Source organism: Populus trichocarpa, chromosome 1 (genome assembly GCF_000002775.5).
Source record: "Populus trichocarpa isolate Nisqually-1 chromosome 1, P.trichocarpa_v4.1, whole genome shotgun sequence".
NCBI classification, from domain to species: domain Eukaryota; kingdom Viridiplantae; phylum Streptophyta; class Magnoliopsida; order Malpighiales; family Salicaceae; genus Populus; species Populus trichocarpa.
The window spans coordinates 48,436,273-48,450,088 of record NC_037285.2 but is presented as its reverse complement, the minus strand read 5'-3'; the positions used below and the strand labels follow the sequence as shown (position 1 = coordinate 48,450,088).

Below are 13,816 nucleotides of genomic sequence, written 5' to 3'. Positions count from 1 at the left end.
GCAGAAGAGGCCGTTTTCGTGGGGGATGGCGACCAAATAACCGTAGTAGTTATCGTGGACATCATGGTTATGGTTCAGCTCAGAATTTCAGTCCTACAAATTCTGCTTCAGGTTCACAGTTTGGACAACAGGGAAATCGGGTCTCCTATGGCTCAAGTCAGCACTTTGGGCAGCAAAGCAACTGGTTTGGGGGTTCTCACCGCACCATCAAATGTCAGCTATGCTATGATTATGGGCATACTGCCCAGCAGTGTTCTCAATTATCTACTCATCATGTACAAGCTAATGCCAATTTAGCATTTAACACTGCCCCCACAACTTCTCTTGTTACTTGGTTTCCTGATACAGGTGCAAATCATCATGTGACGCCGGACCTTGTGAGTATGACAAGTTCAGAACCTTACCTTGGTAATGATCACTTGCATGTTAGCGATGGTAAGGGTCTTGTTATCTTTAATATTGCTCACTCTCACATTCAGTCACCCAAACACACATTTACATTATCCAACATTTTACATGTTCCTACCATAAAAAAACCTTTACTATCTGTTCAGAAGTTTTGTCTTGAGAATAATGTGTTTTTTGAATTTCATCCATTTGTCTTTTATGTTAAGGATCTCATGACAAAGGAAGTTCTTCTTTCCGGTCGGAGTAGAGATGGTCTATATGTTCTGTCCGAGTCCTCTGCAACGTCATTACCTCAAGCCTTTCTATCCACTTGAATCTCTACTTCAGCTGATGTCTGGCATCGTCGCCTTGGACATCCCAGTCCACGTATTTTGCATTTTTTAGTGTCAAATAAAAAGGTGTCCTGTACGTCAAAATATTTTGATTTTAATTGTTCAGCATGTCCTCTTGGTAAGTCGTCTTGTTTGTCTTTAAAAACTACAGGTCATCAAACTCAAGCTCTTCTTGACTTGATTTTTAGTGATGTTTATATAAAATAAATATATAAATATTTATCCTATGTTATCATCAAACTAGCCTTAAAAGTTTATGATTGGCTAAGAATAAATATACCAACATTTGGCATTATCCTGAAAATGTTGATTAAAAGGATAATAAAATTTCTTAATATGAAACTTTATCATAAATATCTACATGAAAAAGTATTTTTGCAACATCATGTTAATATAAAATAAATAAACCACTACATTTATTATTATTGTAAAATAAAGGAACATTTATTTAAGTATCCTGCTTCTGGAAGACTTGAGGTCTTCATTGCTGTGAGAAGCAAATAGATGAGAAAGATGGCTGATGACTAGAAAGCCAAGGTGGCCGGTAGCTATCTTTAACCTTAACATTTTATGTTAAGGGTAACAAGAATAAACATATGAAGTCTTATGGCACAATATAAAGTCATAAGACTTTAATAAACTGGTTATTAAAGTCTAGTTCTTGTGACTTTAATTTTTTAGAATATTGTTGTATGAAAATACGATGTGATTTTGTGTTTTATCTTTAAGAGACTTTGTTATATGCGTGAAAACAAAACTTTTTATATATATATATTTTGCAACATTTTGGAGAAAACGGGGTACTTTAATACCGGATTTGCATTTTTACAATGTAAAAATGCCAACCAATATTAATCCAGAATGATGGAAAAATACACTAGAAAATCACAAAAGTTTTTGAAAGGATTTTGGAAATTTCATTAAATTTCCTTTGTTGATTATATATATAGTAAGAATGGTTGTTAAATTGGAAATAAATCCATGCTATTTTGGTTTGAGTCTCGGATCTTAAGTCTTTAAATAGCATTTTTTGTAGTGTTTAATGCTAATAAGTTCATTATTAATGAGATATGGTGTAATCTAAATACAAGATAACATACCTAATTAAAAAAAAAATTAGTTTGGAAATAAATCCATGACACAAATAATTTAATTATTTTTGTCTATATAAACATCATTCATAGAAACTCAAGTCATTACACAACAAGCAAAATAATCAAAAGCTTGGAAAAACTCAAACTAAGAATTAAGATATGGAGAAGGTTTCGTTTTCAATGACATTCTTGTTCGTTTTGTTTGTCATCACAACTTGTAAGTGTTCTTTTTCCTTTCTCTTATTCTATATATATCCCACAATTTATTTCATTAAAAAGACTAATAAAATAGTTCTCGCAGGTGTTTCAATGTCGAACATACCAGTCGTCGAGGGAGGAGAAATTAAGCTAAATGTACCATGCGACACAACCGCAACTTGCGAGCAAAAATCTTCTTGTCCAGGACAGAGGATGGTTCTACGTTGTGTTCATAATTTTTGTCAATGTAACTGGTGATCATTTCATACTTTCTCATCTATTTGCTTCTAACAGCAATGAAGACCTCAAGTCTTCCAGAAGCAGGATGCTTAAATAAATGTTCTTTTATTTTACAATAATAATAAATGTAGTGTTTTAATTATCCGTTGTTTTAACTTTCATTAAACATAATTATAAAACTGGACCCAATTACATCACTTTTATATATATATATATATATATATATATATATATATATATATATATATATATATATATGCGCTCATAATACGGGAAAAAATATAAAAAAATAAATCGTCATCTATATATTTTTATAGTAACTAAAAACTATAATTGATATTTTTAGAGATTATGGGTAAGGTGTTGATAATTAACTAAAAATCCAATATAAAATTACATGTTAATTATTTATATTATCTGTTAAGCAATTTTCTAGAAAAATGTCCATTGATAATTCATTTATTCTATATTAACATGTGGCAAAAATACTTTTTCATACATATATTTATGATAAAGTTTCATATTAAGAAACTTTATTATCCTTTTAATCAACTTTTTGAGGATAATGCCAAATGTTGGTATATTTATCTTAGCTAATCATAAATATAAAATCCTTAACCAAGACTTCAATAATTATTTATTTTAAAGGTGAGTAAAAAAATATATTTTTACCAAGTGATTTTATTATTTTTTGTTTAAATTTTAAGGATAAAACCAAAGATGATGTAAGAATTATCAAAACCTTGAAAAGAAAAACAATCGACTCATGGAAGAGATGGATGAATAGGCCTGCTATCTTTGTTGAATTCTTCACACACAGTTCTTTTACAGAAGTGGATTTTATACATGCATCCTGTTATGTTTGTATTGTATAACAAACTGGAAAGAGAAACGTGAAAGCAAAATATAATCTTCCAGCTAATTCTGGAGGCTAAAAATACAAGTAACAGAAAAAAAAGAATGTACAAAACGTGTGTCATCTATCCTCTCGTGCATGTGATGGGAGAGTTGAACGACAAGTCGTCATTCCTTCTTCATTAACAGAAATATTTATGTCCCGTAATACCTCCCCACAAGATGGAGAATGTAGGTTGACAATTCCCAGCTTCATCCTTGCTCAGTCTTGAATTCTGTTCCATGGGAATCTTTACTGGTTTACAACCCAGAATCCCTGAATCAGCTAGAATATCAAGGGCATATTTTCGTTAGCAGATGTGTATGCCCATGGGTGATCTTGCCACTTCTATTCCAAGGAAAAATCGCAAGACACCTAAGTCCTTGATCTTAAACTTGTCATGCCCATTGGTCATGGAACTGCTGGCAAGGATTATGTCATCGACATATACAAGGAGGGCTGTGAAAGAAGTGCTAGTGGACATGGTGAATAGCCTGTAATCAGCCTTCGATTGAGAGAAACCAAAGTCTAACAAGCACGAAGTGAGTTTGGCCATTGTCTGTTGGCCTGCTTCAAACCATACAAGCTTTTGAGGAGCTTACACACCTGTCCAGTTGTTCCTTTATTGTACCCTGGTGGTTTTCTCATGTAAATCTCTTCTTCTAAGTCTCCATGTAGGAAGGCATTATTTAAGTCAAATTGATGCAAATGTCAATCGCGAACAGCAGCAACTAATAGAAGGTATCGCACAGTGACCATCTTTGCTACAAGAGAGAAAGTCTCGTGATAATCAATGCCTTCTTGTTGAGTATACCCCTTTGTGACCAGTCTAGCCTTCAATCTTTCCACACTTCCATCTGAATTTCTCTTTATTTTGTAGACATACTTAAAGTCCACAGCGTCTTTTCCAGAAGGCAAATCAATGAGAATCCAAGTCTGATTCTCCTCTACGGCTTGCAATTCTACATCCATTGCCTTACACCAACCTAGATCCTTAACTGCTGTAGAATACGAGGTTGGCTCGACCATGATAGAAAGATTAGAAGAAAAGGCTTGGAACTTGGGTGAAAAACAATCATATGAAAGATAATTGGACAAGGGAAAAGAACAATTTGTAGGAGGAAAAGATCCTAGTGGATTTTTGAAGAGCCATGTGAGGAGAAGGTGAGGGAGTATCGTGTTCAATAGGATCATAAGAGACATATGAGTTTTCAAGATCGACATCCTTAGGAGTGGAAACATGACTGCTAGATGAGGATGGAGTGTTTGGTGAAGTAGGGGTGTTGTCTACATTCTGTGGAGAACAATGAGAGTCAGATGAGTGATCTGGACAAGGAAAATACTGTATGTCTAGTGTGGAATGGAAAGGTGAATTTTCTTCACTGGTGGGAGAGGATTATTTGAAAGGAAAATGTGTTTCATGAAAGAGGACATCTCTAGAAAGAAAAACTACCTTACTATTCAAATCCATTAGCTTATATCCCTTGACTCCAAAAGGGTAACCCAGAAAAATACACTTTCTACCTCTCGGATCAAATTTTCGTCTCCCATGTGATATGGTTGTAGCAAAACAAAGACATCCAAAGATTTTCAAATGAGAATAATGTGGTTTAAGATTAAAAAGTACTTCATAGGGAGTTCGATTGTTAAGTATACGGGTAGGTGTTCTGTTTATAAGGTAGACTGTAGTCAAGATACAATTATTCCAAAAGGATAGGGGAAGGTTAGATTGGAAAAACAGTGCATGAATGACATTTAATAAGTGTTGGTGTTTTCTCTCAACTATCCCATTTTGTTGGGGTGTCTCGACACAGGTTCGTTGGTGAATAATCCCTTTCTCATTGTAAAAATCACTCATCTTGAACTCAATACCATTATCACTACGTATGTTTTTGATTTTATATATAGTTGAACTGTGTCTCTACAAGGTGGTAGAAAGATTCAATACACTTTCTTGTTTCAGATTTGGTTTGAAGTAAATAAACCCAAGTTGTTCTAGATAAATCATCTACTAAGGTCAAAAAATATCTTGACCCATCATAAGCATTGGTGGAACATGGCCCCCAAATATCACAATGTACCAATTAAAAAATACTAGAAGATTTGTGTGTGCTGATAGGAAAAGGGAGTCTATGCTGTTTGGCAAGAGGACAAATGCAACAAGGAGAAGTTTTATTTATAAGCAAGTTGTCTCTTACAACAGGATCATCAATTAATTTCATTCCTGAATCAGAAATATTGACTTGGGAGCCTATTCCCTTGTGTTCATTCTCATTAGGTTGTAAATGCTTGTAATTTTGACTCACTGGTTCTCCAGCTTTGTTACTTTTGATCTATACTACTTATATTTTGATTAAAAAAAAAGAACGAATCATATTGCTAGAACCAAGATATTAACCAATTATTTAGCATGTAAGCCCTTCTTCTCGGCTACTTTAATTTTTTGGAACCTCATCAATTACATATATAGTAAGAATGGTTGTTAAATTGGAAATAAATCCATGCTATTTTGGTTTGAGTCTTTTTTGGTTTGAGTCTCGGATATTAAGTCTTTAAATAGCATTTTTTGTAGTGTTTAATGCTAATAAGTTCATTATTAATGAGATATGGTGTAATCTAAATACAAGATAACATACCTAATTAAAAAAAAATAGTTTGGAAATAAATCCATGACACAAATAATTTAATTATTTGTGTCTATATAAACATCATTCATAGAAACTCAAGTCATTACACAACAAGCAAAATACTCAAAATCTTGGAAAAACTCAAACTAAGAATTAAGATATGGAGAAGGTTTCGTTTTCAATGACATTCTTGTTCGTTTTGTTTGTCATCACAACTTGTAAGTGTTCTTTTTCCTTTCTCTTATTCTATATATATCCCACAATTTATTTCATTAAAAAGACTAATAAAATAGTTCTCGCAGGTGTTTCAATGTCGAACATACCAGTCGTCGAGGGAGGAGAAATTAAGCTAAATGTACCATGCGACACAACCGCAACTTGCGAGAAAAAATCTTCTTGTCCAGGACAGAGGATGGTTCTACGTTGTGTTCATAATTTTTGTCAATGTAACTGGTGATCATTTCATACTTTCTCATCTATTTGCTTCTAACAGCAATGAAGACCTCAAGTCTTCCAGAAGCAGGATGCTTAAATAAATGTTCTTTTATTTTACAATAATAATAAATGTAGTGTTTTAATTATCCGTTGTTTTAACTTTCATTAAACATAATTATAAAACTGGCCCCAATTACATCACTTTTATATATATATATATATATATATATATATATATATATATATATATGCGCGCATAATACGGGAAAAAATATAAAAAAATAAATCGTCATCTATATATTTTTATAGTAACTAAAAACTATAATTGATATTTTTAGAGATTATGGGTAAGGTGTTGATAATTAACTAAAAATCCAATATAAAATTACATGTTAATTATTTATATTATATGTTAAGCAATTTTCTAGAAAAATGTCCATTGATAATTCATTTATTCTATATTAACATGTGGCAAAAATACTTTTTCATACATATATTTATGATAAAGTTTCATATTAAGAAACTTTATTATCCTTTTAATCAACTTTTTGAGGATAATGCCAAATGTTGGTATATTTATCTTAGCTAATCATAAATATAAAATCCTTAACCAAGACTTCAATAATTATTTATTTTAAAGGTGGGTAAAAAAAATATAATTTTGCCAAGTGATTTTATTATTTTTTTTGTTCAAATTTTAAGGATAAAACCAAAGATGATGTAAGAATTATCAAAACCTTGAAAAGAAAAACAATCGACTCATGGAAGAGATGGATGAATAGGCCTATTATCTTTGTTGAATTCTTCACGCACAGTTCTTTTACAGAAGGGGATTTTATACATGCATCCTGTTATGTTTGTATTGTATAACAAACTGGAAAGAGAAACGTGAAAGCAAAATATAATCTTCCAGCTAATTCTGGAGGCTAAAAATACAAGTAACAGAAAAAAAAGAATGTACAAAACATGTGTCATCTATCCTCTCGTGCATGTGATGGGAGAGTTGAATGACTAGTCGTCATTTCTTCTTCATTAACAGAAATATTTATGTCCCGTAATACCTCCCCACAAGATGGAGAATGTAGGTTGACAATTCCCAGCTTGAGTAAGTGAGATCGCAGAAGAGAAGAGGGAAGTGCCTTCGTAAGGAGGTCAGCTCGACGTTGAGGTTAGTGGGAACATGCATGGTGACAATGGATCCTTCCAAAATTTTGTCCCTGATGAGATGACAATCCAGCTCAATGTGCTTCGTACGTTCATGGAAAACTGGGTTTGAGGCAATATAGAGTGCAACCTGATTATCACAGTAAAGGGTGGCTGCATGAGGGTACTCGACATGCAGATCAGTAAGTAGAAACCTAAGCCAAGTGAGCTCAGAGACTGTGGCAGCCATGGCTTGGTATTCTGCCTCTGCAGAAGACCAAGATACTATGCTTTAGTTCTTTGATTTCCATGAAATGAGAGACTTTCCAAGTAGAACACAGTACCCTGTAACTGAGCGACGAGTATCAGGGCATGAAGCCCAATTAGAATCACAATAAGCAATTAACTCTAAGTTCGAAGAAGCGGACAACAATAATCCTTGTCCAGGCGCAGATTTGATGTACTGCAGAACTTTTTGAGCAGCTGTCAATTGAGATTTTGAAGGTTTATCCATAAACTGACTCAGAACTTGCACTGGATAACTAATGTCAGACCTTGTAATGGTTAGATAAAGTAGTCTGCCAATGAGTCTTCGATATTTTTAGGGATCAACCAAACAGTCACCTTCATCCTTGCTCAGTCTTGAATTCTGTTCCATAGGAATCTTTAGTGGTTTAGAACCTAGAATCCCTGAATCAGCTAGAATATCAAGGGCATATTTTCATTAGCAGATGTGTATGCCCATGGGTGATCTTGCCACTTCTATTCCAAGGAAAAATCGCAAGACACCTAAGTCCTTGATCTTAAACTTGTCATGCAAACAATCCTTGACTGCAACAATGTTGGTCATGGAACTGCTGGCAAGGAATATGTCATCGACATATACAAGGAGGGCTGTGAAAGAAGTGCTAGTGGACATGGTGAACAGCCTGTAATCAGCCTTCGATTGAGAGAAACCAAAGTCTAACAAGAACGAAGTGAGTTTGGCATACCATTGTCTGTTGGCCTGCTTCAAACCATACAAGCTTTTGAGGAGCTTACACACCTGCCCAGTTGTTCCTTTATTGTACCCTGGTGGTTTTCTCATGTAAATCTCTTCTTCTAAGTCTCCATGTAGGAAGGCATTATTTACGTCAAATTGATGCAAATGCCAACCGCGAACAGCAGCAACTGATAGAAGGTATCGCACAATGACCATCTTTGCTACAGGAGAGAAAGTCTTGTGATAATCGATGCCTTTTTGTTGAGTATTGTCACACCTGGACATCGTGGCGATCGATTTAAAATTAATAATCTATTAGAAAAAGAACAGATATCTGGCATCTTGTTCTTTTGGGAGAAAAGGTCTTGTTCAAGGAGTCGCCATTTAGTATCATGATCACTAGGAATCTGAACTAGTCAACAGAGATTCTATGGCACGAGACTGGTTATGCAAAAAGAAAGATATTATCACCCTTTAAGCATCTTACCTAAGGCAAGCTGCATTGCTAATTTTGTCTTAATTTGCTAAAGGTTTGTTCGTGTTCCATTTTCGTGGTCATTCACACGATCAAAGAGTTGATGTCTTATCCTAAGTGCATGAGTGTCAAAGTAATAAATAACCCGGCAAGACCGGGGTCGAACCACAAGGAGGTGAACTATATAAATTATAAATAACAACAACAACAACAATGATGATGATGATGGTGGTGGTGATGATGAGTTAAAGAGGACTTTGAGATGTAAGATAAATGTGAAGATTAAACAATGATAAAAACAAATGTCAAGGTTAGAGGATCCACTAATAGTATTAGAGATAAGTAACGTATAAACTCTTTATAAATTATCAACATGATCATATTAATCATCTTATTTACGTAACACCATACTTATAAATTTTATCAGGTATTCATGATGCTAACTTATGTTGACAGCAAATCAAGTTCCTCTTATAACAACGATGTCGGCCGAAGACTATGAAGGATCAAGTATTTGATGTACCAAGTGTTATACAACACAAATCTAGATTAACCATTTAACAAGCAAGGTATTAAGAATTAATAAGATAAAAATGATATGACATGTTAATAACAAACTTTCTTGGATATAAATATTAAAGTCCATGTTGAGTTTATATTATACATATTCTAACACCATTAGTGAAACCTTTTCACCTTGACATAATTAACTTAGCTAGACATTATGAAGAAGAAAAATATAAATAAACAATATAAGAACATAAACATGATATAAGTTAACTAAGTATAGTAAAGGAAATGAAAAGCATAAACATGAGATTAAGAAAAATATAACATGGAATAAAACTTGAACATTACAAAGAAAGAGAGCAAGAGCAAGATCTTGATCTGAAGAACCAAGATTCCTAAATGAATGGCAAATGTCTCATTTTATAGGCTAAAATTCAGAACTATTCATTTGGTAATTCATTATCGATGTAGTGGCCAACTATTGATTTAGTGAACTTGGTGGACAACAACACTCAAACATTTTGGCTGGATGTAATGACATTGATGCAATCCGAATTTGGCAAAGTGTCCCTCATAAAACTTGTTGGAAATCATCTTATCTTTCCACCCATATATTTTCAAAGCATTTGGATCACTACAGCTCAAGATATGGCTAAAATACTGAGTAGTGCTTCTGGTGGACATGGTGGATAGCCCTCAAGCTCTTGTCTGGATGAAATATCATTACTAACATTAGAATTTGAGCAGGTTGTCTTCATGAAAGTTGTTGGAAATTGTCTTATCCTTCCACTCACCAAATTTGACGTCATTGTGCCTTCTAGAACTCCATCTATGGGTAAAATTCTGAGTAGTGTTTGGGTTGGATTGCAGAACAGATTCTGACTTCTCTTTTGTGGCTAAACTTTGAATTTGAAAACGGCAGATTTAGGTCTTTCACTATTCATGAACATTGTAGGCCTATTTCTTAGCTTTCTATCCATATAAATCAAACTGAAATCCAAGATCTACAGCTCCAAATATGACCCAATAACTGAACAGTGTTCCAATTTGAATTGAATCAATATCTCCTTTCTAAGCTTAGCCTTTTCTTTGTCCTTTCACTTTCAATAGTTAATCACATCAATCAATCATTTGAATTGTGAGATATGCCTGCATTTAAAATGAGCATTTACCATAAATTAAAGCTATCTTATATTATCAGACTTGTTATTATAAAACATGCTTTGGTTAAGGAGTTATTGATACTTCAACTGTAAAATGATGATATAAAACCTTGATAAAAATGCACTTTTAAGTACTAATCAGTCATCCTATAATATTCCCAACTCAGGGTCAATAGATATCTGATTTTGTTTTAGAAGTGGTCTCATTATAATGGGTGACCTACCTAGGTGGAAAAATACAAAGAAAGGGTCTCATTGTAATGGGTGACCTACCCAAGTAAAAAGAGAAAGGAAAATGAGGGCTCGAAGGCACACTCAAAAGGATGGTCGAGGACTCGAAGGCGCACTCGAAGGAAGTGAGGGCTCGAAGGCGCACTCAAAAAAGATGGTCGAGGGCTCGAAGGCGTGCATGGTCGAGGGCTCGAAGACGCGCTCGAAAAGAGGCGAGAGCTCAAAGGCGTGCTCGAGAAGGAAGCGAGGGCTCAAAGGCGTGCTCGAGAAGGAAGCGAGGGCTCAAAGGTGCGCTCGAAAGGAAGTGAGGGCTCAAGGGCGCGCTCGAAAGGAAGCGAGGGCTCAAAGATGCGCTCGAAAAGAAGGGAGGGCTCAAAGGCGTGCTCGAAAGGAAGCGAGGGCTCAAAAGAGCGCTCAAAAAGAGATAGGGTTAGGAAACGCACTACCTTACATATCACATTTATTATTATAATTATTTCTACTATATATTCATTCATTTTCATATTGAGTCTCCATTACTCATCGAGGCCTTTCCCTTTTTCTTTTAAACTACGATCCTATATTTATGCGGGGGTTTACACCATCCATTTTGGATTTTGTAAGAAGATCAGCAATGTATCTGCGTTGAGTGAGATAGAGTCCAGTAGCATCACGTATAGCTTCAATGCCTAAGAAAAAACTGAGAGGGCCAAGATCAGTGATAGCAAATTCCTTATGCAGCTGCTGAATGATATTTGTGATAACTGCAACATTAGAACCAGTGATGATAATGTCATCAACATAAATGAGGATGTATATGATGCTAGAAGTGTCAGTGTGCATAAAGAGTGACAAGTCTGCTTTGCTACCAACAAAGCCAAATTGTATCAACACAACAGCAAGGCGAGAGAACCACTGGTGAGGTGCCTGTTTAAGGCCGTATAAGGAGCGTTTAAGCTTACAGAGATGATCAGGAAACTGAGGATGTTTGAAGCCTGGAGGTTGATCCATGTAAACCACTTCTGTCAGATTGCCGTGAAGAAATGCATTCTGGACATCCAGCTGACGAATTGTCCAATTGTTGCGGACTGCAATGGATAAAACAAGCCAGATGGTTGCAGGTTTTACAACTGGACTGTAATTTTCATGAAAATCCACCCCTAGCTGCTGATGATAACCTTTAGCAACCAGTCGGGCCTTATATCTTTTAATGGAGCCATCAGCTTTCCTTTTAATCTTGAAAATCCAGCGACAGCCAATGACATTAAGATGGTGTGATGGAGGGACCAGTTCCCAGGTTTGATTGCGGAGCAAGGCATCAAATTCAGAATTCATAGCAGATCGCTAGTGACAAGATTTGGAGGCTTTAGTAAATGAGGTAGGTTCTTTGCAGGAGGGAGAGGCAGAAACATGTAGTGCTTGGGGCAGAGGATATAAGGTGTGTGTCCACCAGGGGTTCTTTTTGGTTTGGAAATGTGATTTTTGGATCTTGTAACCATCGGGTGAGTATTTGAAATAGCTGGAATTGTGTATGTGGGATTTGGATCTGGTATGGGAGGGGAGGTAGGGGTAGTATCTGCTGATGATTGAGGTGCCGACTCTGGAGTTGAAGACGATGCTGGCAAATGAGAGTCAATGTGTGGCGATGGTGAAGTTGCACATGTACCTGCAGGTGTTAGTGACAAGGAAGAAATAGTATTTGAAAATGGAACTACTGTGGAGGGTGTGTCTGGACAGATAGAAGGGTGGTGATCGGGACTTTTATATGGAAAATGGTTTTCATCAAAAACGACATGACGGGATACATAAACTTTACCTGTTGCAAGATCAAGACATTATATCCATGATGGTCCAAGCTATAACCAATAAAAATACAGTTTTTAGATCTGAAATCGATTTTGTGTTTGTTATATGGTCGAAGATAAGGCCAGCATGCACAACCAAAAACTTTAAGGAAATGATAGTCAGGAGTATGACCATAAACAATTTCGTATGGAGATGTTTTATTGAGAATAGGAGTAGGGAGACGATTGATAATATAAGTGGCCGTGAGAAAAGCATCTTCCCAAAATTGTTGTGGAAGTTTAGAATGTGAAAGTAATGAAAGTTCGACTTCAACAATTTGTTTATGACGACGTTCAATTGCACCCATTTGCTGATGAGTGTATGGACATGCTCTACGATGATGAATGCCAATTTGAGTTAGAAGTGTAGACATGCGGCGATATTCACCTCCCCAATCAGATTGAATGTTTTTTATGGTATGATTAAATTGTCGTTCAACAGAAGTCTTAAAGAGCATAAAGACTTTTTCAACATCAGATTTGAGTTTAAGAGGAAACAACCATATGAATTTAGTCCTTAATGAGAAAAAAACGATCATGAAATTCAAAACACACAAGATTATCATGGCAAAACTGTTGAACAGAAATTAGATTTTTTTGAATTTCAGGGACAAGAAGTAATTGTTTGAGCACAAATGGTGTTTTTGAAGGAGTTAAAATCGAAGGACCAATTTGAGAAATTTGCAAACCTGCACCATTGCCAACAAGGACTTGATCTGAACCAGTATAGTCTTCACTCCGTAAATTCAAGTTGGCCATGTTATTGGTGAGACGGTGTGTAGCACCTGTATCAGGATGCCAATCTGTTGCAAAAACAGTACTTGTCGTAGCCATCAGACCATGCAGATTGCTGGATTTGGCAGCATTGTCACGATAGGTAACGTCAAATCGATGATAGCATTTTTTTGCAGAATGACCAAGTTTATCACAAACCTGACATATCATAGTATCTCTATGAAATGTGGTCCTGCCATTGGAGCCATTATAAAAGGAGACGTCTCTATAATTTTGGCCTCTGCCTCTGTATGAATTTCGTCCTCTATAGGAAGAAAAAGAGGGCTGACGAGTAGCAACGTGAACAGTGGGCTGGATAATGGGTGAATTGTTATGCAGCAGACGTGACTCTGTGGTGAGTAAGAGAGCATATACTTCCTCTAAAGTGACAGGATATGTGCGGGCTGTGATGGTAGTAACAAAGGAGTCATAATCATGGCCAAGACCCGATAGTAGATAGGAGATGATTTCATCACAGTGAAGAGC

The 13,816-nt window shown here is 35.5% G+C and overlaps 1 non-coding gene across 1 annotated transcript; it reads right to left on the bottom strand.

The window, feature by feature from the left end:
• Nucleotides 1-13,677: 13,677 nt before the first annotated feature.
• LOC112326342 (small nucleolar RNA Z247) lies at nucleotides 13,678-13,816 on the bottom strand. Its single transcript, XR_002979978.1, has one exon. It is a non-coding gene; the product is annotated as a small nucleolar RNA Z247 (small nucleolar RNA).